This window comes from Portunus trituberculatus, chromosome 31, assembly GCF_017591435.1.
Source record: "Portunus trituberculatus isolate SZX2019 chromosome 31, ASM1759143v1, whole genome shotgun sequence".
NCBI lineage: Eukaryota > Metazoa > Arthropoda > Malacostraca > Decapoda > Portunidae > Portunus > Portunus trituberculatus.
In genome coordinates, this window is record NC_059285.1 from 26,776,030 (window position 1) to 26,783,867 (window position 7,838).

Here is a 7,838-nt window from a genome sequence, read left to right on the forward strand (position 1 = left end):
TGTAACTTTGTGCCTTGTCTCCATGAGCCAAGGAGAAATTGTGCAACCTCTGGCGAAAGGCCTCTGTTAGTGAAAGATTGCCTGACAACATCATCGCAGTTAATTTCAGTTTGTGTGACTGAGGATGCCTGAGAGAGGGGTCTTGTGGCAGGATCAGGGCATGGTAAGATAGGAGGAGCGGAGGCTGAATCAGCAGTCGGAGAGCTCGTGGAAACTATGCTTGTGTTGGCCAGAGGGGCAGAATCGCAAGCAACATCGCACCGTCCTCCTGGATCTTTTTCTGTACTCGGGCAATAATACTGAAAGGAGGGAACGCATATGAGAATTTGTTGGTCCAGCTGAGGGTGAAAGCATTAATACTAGCAGCACCGGGGTCAGGTTTCCAGGATATTAGGTTTTAGCATCCATTCAGTGTCAAAATTTTTTATTCTGGACTCTCGATCTGCTCTAACATTATGAATGCCTTGGACGTGTTCCGCTGTTAAGAAAAAATCTCTAGTAAAAAATTCAGGTCAAGCTTCGTGTTTCCATGTCTGTCTAAACAAGCGACTGTAGTGGTATTGTCAGACCGAATGCGAACATGAGTCTGCTGGAAGTCCTTACACAGAGATTGGAGGCCCATTAATATAGCTTTAAATTCTAAGACGTTAATGTGATTGAGCTCCTCCTGAGCCCAGTGACCGGCTGTTGTGGTGTTCCCCAAAGTTGCCCCCCAACCAGTTAGGCAAGTATCAGCAAAAAGTTCAACATGTGGATGAGACATGTGCAATGACCTGGACTGACTATCGATATTATGTATTCACCAACTGATTGACTGTTCCCATCTCTCTCTCTCTCTCTCTCTCTCTCTCTCTCTCTCTCTCTCTCCTCTCTCTCCTCTCCTCCCTCCCATCTCCCTTCCCTCCTCCTCCTCTCCCTCTCGAAAGATAAGTTACATGCGTCCCGCCTTGTAACATTCGTGGCTACACACACACACACACACGAGAGGACAGAAGAGGAGAAGAAAGAGTTTTTCTGGAGAATCTTGGATATGAGACTGAGGAAGTGGTTCATAACCCAGAAAAGTACAGCAAGAAAGGACTAAAGAAACTTACGTATGAGCGGAATGTAATGTATTCCAACATAAATGGAGTGATATCGGGATTTTAGAACTCAACGATTACTTGAGGGACAAGAACCCAGATATTGTGGGTCTTACTGAAACAAAACTGAGAGAGGAGAAGACCTGATGATGGTTGGAGAAGGAAATATAATGTTTGGAAAAGAAATAGAGTAGGTAAGATGGGAGGAGGAGTGATGTTGCTGGTTAAAAAGATATAAAGGTGGATCAAGTGAAAGAAGGTATGGGAAAGGCAGAAGTGCTAAAGATCAGAGCAGAAACTAATGAAGGAAAAAGAGGCACTACATAGTGGTGTACGTACCACCTAAGACAAATGCATGGTCAGTACAGGAATATGAAGAAATGATAAGTGATACAGGAACATGTCTGGAAGAAATGTTGGGTGGCTGTGAACGAACTATAATGATGGGAGATTTTAATTGTAAAGAGGTGTGTTGGGAGGACTGGTCAATGGAAGGATCAGAGACAACATGGGGAAATACACTATTGACACTGGCAATGGAAAATGTGTTAACTCAGTGGGTCAAAGAAGATACTAGGTTTGGAGGAGAGGAGCATCGTCAAGACTGGACTTGGTCTTTAGTACAGAGCCAATGGTCATTGAGGAGATGAGGGTGGAGTGCCCTTTAGCAAAGAGTGATCATGCAGTTTTGGAGTTCAAGGTGATAGACGAAGAGAAATCTAGAAGAAATGAAGAATATAAAGTGGGAAGATGGAATTATGCCAAGACAGATTTTGGAAACCTAAAGAAATTCTTTCAAGAGACAAATTGGATGAAATTCAAGAGTGCTAAGGAGCAAATGAAAAGTGGAAGGAATTTATAAAAATATACAAAGAAGGTGAGAAAAATTTGTACCAATAAGACAACATAGAAGTTGGAAAGCAGGACTGGTTTAACGATAGATGTGAAAAGGCTAGAACAAGAAAAGAGGATGCATGGAAGAGGTGGAGAAGGAAAAGACGGATTAAGCAGTGGGAAAGTTACAAAAGAGCAAGAAATGAATATGTGTTGATTAGAAGAGAAGAAAGAAAGAAACAAGAAAAGGATATAATTGATAAATGTAAAGACCAACCAAGGCTTTTTACAGACATGTGAACAACAACATCAAAAATAGAAAGTATTGAAAGTTTAGAAGTAAATGGAGTATGCAGTGAAGATCCCAGGAAATGGCAGAGGCTATGAATGGATGCTTTCGGAAGGTATTCACAAAGGAGACTGCTTTTGACAAACCACTGGTAATGGAACAGAAAGGGATTATGAAGGAGTTTCAAGTAACTGTGGAGGAGATCAAGAACATGATGGGGAGTTTAGAAGTGAGAAAAGCTGTGGGACCTGATGGGGTATCAGGATGGATTTTAAGAGAATGCAGGGAGCAACTGGCAGAAAAAGTTTGTGAAGTAATTGATGCCTCATTAAGGGAAGGTGTAGTGCCCCAAGACTGGAAAAGAGCTAACATTGTCCCAATCTATAAATCAGGTAACAAGAGACCCATTGAACTATAGACCAGTGTCACTTACAAGTGTGGTAGCTAAGATGTGTGAGAGGGTGGTGAAGAATAGATGGACAGACTTCTTGGAGAAAAATGACATACTTTGTGAGTGTCAATTTGGTTTTAGAAAAGGGCGTTCATGCACGACAAACCTGATATGTTACTATTCGAGGGTGATAGATGTAATACAGGAAAGAGATGGTTGGGCTGATGGAATATATCTGGATTTAAAAAGGCCTTTGATAAGGTACCACACCGGAGACTGATCTGGAAACTTGAAATGGTAGGAGGAGTGCATGGCAGTTTACTAAAATGGATGGAAGACTTTTGGTAGGAAGAGAAATGAGAACAATAATTAAGGACAGACCATCAGAATGGGGATTGGTGGAGAGTGGAGTTCCACAGGGATCAGTGTTGGCACCAGTAATGTTCGCGGTCTACATAAATGACATGGTGGATGGGGTGTCCAGTTATGTGAGCCTATTTGCAGACGATGCAAAATTGTTAAGAAAAGTGAGATGTGACAAAGATTGCGAACTACTCCAGGAAGACTTGGACAGAATATGGAAATGGAGCTGTACATGGCAAATGGAGTTCAACACGACAAAATGCAAGAAAATAGAGTTTGGCAAGAGTGAAAGAAGAATCAGGAGTATGTACAAGATAGGAAATGAAGACATAAAAACCAGTCATGAAGAAAAAGACCTTGGGGTGACAATTACCAATGACCTATCGCCAGAGAGACATATAAACAAAATAATTGGAGAAGTATTGAACTTATTGAGGAACATAAGAGTGGCGTTCGTATATTTAGATGAAGAAATGATGAAGAAAATAATTACTGCAATGATAAGACCGAGGCTTGAATATGCAACAATACAGTGGGCTCCGAACTTAAAGAAACACATAAGGAAACTAGAGAAAGTACAGAGGGCTGCAACGAAAATGGTGCCTGACTTAAGAGATTTGACTTATGAAGACAGACTGAAAAGAATGCAACTTCCGACCCTGGAAAACAGAAGAAAGGGAGACCTGATAGCAATATACAGAGTGATGATTGGCATGGAAAAATGGATAGGGAAGATCTGTGTATGTGGAATGGAAGAATGTCGAGAGGGCATGGGAAAAACTAAAATGGCCACTTATAGGAGAGATGTGAAAAATATAGCTTCCCTCATAGAAGGGTGGAAGCATGGAATAGTTTAGACGTGGAAGTGGTCAACGCAAGGAATATTCATGATTTTAAGAAAAAGCTGGACATTAATAGATATGGAGACGGGACAACACGAGCATAGCTCTTTTCCGTATGTTACAATTAGGTAAATACAATTAGGTAAATACACACACACACACACACACACACACACACACACACACACATGTACAGTGAGTGGGAAATTTGTGTGTCTCTGGATTGAATATGAGTGAAGGTGAAAGTGACAAAAAGTAGAAAACAATGGGTAAATAAACAAACACACACACACACACACACACACACATAAGAAACAATGTTGAGCGAATGAAAATGAAGAGTTGTAACTGAAGTGAAAGGAGGAATGAGACAAAAAGAACAGAGGAGGAAAGACCAAGTGGAGGATGAGAAATGGGAGGCTAAAGAAGTGGTGGATAAAACAGACGGAATAGACATTACATGGAAGAAAAGAGACTAGGAATGGAATACAAGTGACTTACATGAATATAGATGGATTTCTGTCTAAGAGGCTAGAATGTATGGATTACCTAAGAAATAACGAACCGGACATAATGTGTGTTGTGGAAACAAAGCTAAGGCTCGAAATAAAGCTAGACTGGTTTGTTGTAAAACACTACAAAGTATGGAGAAATGATAGAAAAAATAAAGGAGGTGGTGGTATAATGGTTCTTACTAAGGAAGATCTGATAGTGAAGGAGGTGAACTATAGTAAGAGAAATGAGGAAGTGATAAGTATGCTTATAACAGATGGCAAGAGGACATTAATATTATAACAGTATACATACCACCCAGAACCAGTGCTTGGGAATATGAACAGTACCAAATGGTGATGAAATACTCTAGACAGAATGAAGCAAGAACTCATCAGAAAGGATAGAGTGATGATGGTGGAGACTTTAATTGTAAAGAAATAGTGTGGGAAGACTACAAGTGGTGAACGGTGGTGAGTGGGCAGAGGAATTGTTAAAGGTAGCAACAAATAACTTGATGACACAGTGGGTGAGATCACCAACAAGGTGCAGGGGACAAGATGTTGCAGCAAGGTTGGATTTGGTATTTACCAGGGCATCTCTCTAAAGAGGAAATTGAACATAAATGTCCCTTGGGAGAAGCGATCATGATGTCCTAAGCTTTGAGCTGGATACAGAATTAAGCACGAATAAGATTGTGGAACGCAGGAGGAAAAATTAAATTATATTAGGGCAAATTATAACCATATAAGGGAGTTCTTTAATGAAATTGACTGGTCCGTGGTATACCAGGAAAGGGATATGCAATTGAAATACGATAAATTTATGGATTTGTATAACTCTGCTGTGAAAAAGTTTGTGCCATATTACAGAAAGAGGACTTTAAATAATAAACAGTGGTTTAATAGAAATTGTGAAGAAGCAAAAAGAACAAAGAAAAGGCATGGAAGAAACTTAAGAAAAACAGTGATGTATTATCAAGAGAAGTTTACAAAACAGCAAGGAATAGATATGTTGAAGTAAGGAGAACAGCACAGAAGGAATATGAACAGAGGGTGGTGGAAAACTGTGATAGTGACCCAAAATGTTTTACAAATTCATAAATGGAAAACTAAATATAAGGAGGCAATAGAAAGGTAAAAATGGGGAAGAAGTATATGAGGATGCTGGAGATATAGCTGAAATTTTGAACGACAACTTTTGCAAAGTGTTTACAAAGGAGGAGCATTTTATGGGAGGAAGACCTACGGAAATAAAGCAAATGCAGGACATCATGGTTACTAAGGAAGATGTAAGGAAAATTATAAGCAATCTGGATATTAATAAATCAATGGGGCCTGATGGCATATCTGGGAGGTTGCTAAATGAATGTAAGGATCAATTGTTGAACCCCATATTTGATATTGTGGAAACCTCCATACGAACAGGATTAGTCCCGAAAGAGTGGAAAAGAGCTGACATTGTGCCTATATATAAGAATGGTAGTAGAATGGAACCGCTAAATTATAGACCAGTATCGTTGACTAGTATATTGTGCAAGGTATGTGAAGAAGTAATTAAAGCTAAGTGGAGTGAGTATCTAGAAAGTGAAAACATTCTGAGTGAAAGACAGTTTGGTTTCAGAAAAGGAAGATCGTGCGTATCCAATTTATTATGTTTTTATTCAAGAGTGACTGACATACTACAACATAGAGAGGGATGGGTGGATGCTATCTACCTGGACTTGAGAAAGGCCTTTGATAAAGTACCACACAATAGACTGATGTGGAAACTAAAGAAGATTGGAGGAGTAAATGATAAACTAGCAAAATGGATGGAAAATTACTTAATGGGAAGAGAAATGAGAACAGTGGTGAGAGGAAGGAAGTCCGAGTGGAAGAAGGTAACCAGTGGAGTTCCACAAGGGTCAGTGCTTGGTCCCATCATGTTTTTGATTTATGTTAATGATATGCCAGTAGGAATTGACAGTTACATGAACATGTTTGCGGACGATACTAAAATTATGAGGAGAGTAAAGAATGTGGAAGATTGTAACAAGTTACAGGAAGATCTTGATAAAATATATGAGTGGAGTAAGAGTGGCAGATGGAATTTAATATAGACAAGACCCATGTTATGAAAATGGGAAGAAGTAGATACAGACCAAACTGGGATTACAGGCTGGGTGATGAGAAAATTAAAGAGACCAATGAGGAGAAAGACTTAGGAGTAACCGTGCAAAACACTTTGTCACCGGAGAAACACATTAACAAGATTTTTGGAAAACATATAACATGCTTCAAAATATTGGCCTTGCATTCCACTACCTAGATGAAGGAATGATGAAGAAGATATTATGTACCTTAATAAGACCCCAGTTAGAATATGCAGCTTGTGTCTGGTCACCGCATATGAAGAAAAATGTGAAGAAGGTAGAAAGGGTACAGAGGCTGGCAACAAGGATGGTACCAGGACTCAGGAGTTAGACTATGAGGAAAGACTGAGGAAGCTGGGGCTGACCACATTAGAAGAGAGAAGAACAAGAGGAGACATGATAACTATGTATAAATTGGTGAACAAGATTGACATACTGGACAGAGAGTTGATAAAGGTGACCACAAGTAATCATCTCCGAGGACATGGAAAAAAGCTAATAAAGACATCTGTCTAAATGACGTGAGAAAATACAGTTTCCCGCATCGTAGCATTGATAAGTGGAATAAACTGAGCAGTGATGTCGTTGACGCGGTGTGTGTCAATCAGATGAAAGAGAGATATGACAGGAATGGACAAGGAGACAGGACACAGAGAGCTTAGCTCGGGCCCTGTAATACACAAATAGGTAAATACAAACACACACACACACACACACACACACACACACACACACACACACACACACACACAGAGCAATCACACACACAAGAGTAACCAAGGTGGGAAAGGAGCTGGTAATGTTTGTCCCGTCTCCATATAGTCATGTTAACTGTTGATTAGCAAAATAATGTCCAGTGAAGGTAAATATAAACTGTAGCCTGCGTTTGAGCCATCAGCTGGTTTGTTTCGCAACATGGCGGCCGTGAACTCGAAAGAGGAATCAGACTTCACAGGGTTTCAAGGAATAATGGAGAAGAGCACTTATGTGAAGAAAATTCTGGAGTTAGAAGGTAAAATTGAAAAACTGTTTGAAAAGTATGAGGGCCTGGAAACGAGTTATGACAATGTAAGAGACTGTGCCGATATGAAGAAGGAAAATGCAGCACTGAAAGAGGAAGTTAAGCTAATTAAAGTGAATTGCGAAAAATGTGGAGAATCTCTAGGAAAAGTGATGGAGAAGCAGGCTGAATGGAAAAAGTCAGGAAGTGGAAAGAAAGGAGGTAAATTACAAAGTTGCAAGTCTGGAAAAGGAAATCAAAGAGTCAGGGAGAAAACTTTGGGCCTTGCTGAAATTATAGATCAACAGATCATAGAAGAGAAGATAGCTGAGAAAGTGGTGAAGGTTATTAAGTCAAATGAGACATTGGTGAGGAAACTGTAGACAAAAGAGATGTGTGGTGATATTTGGT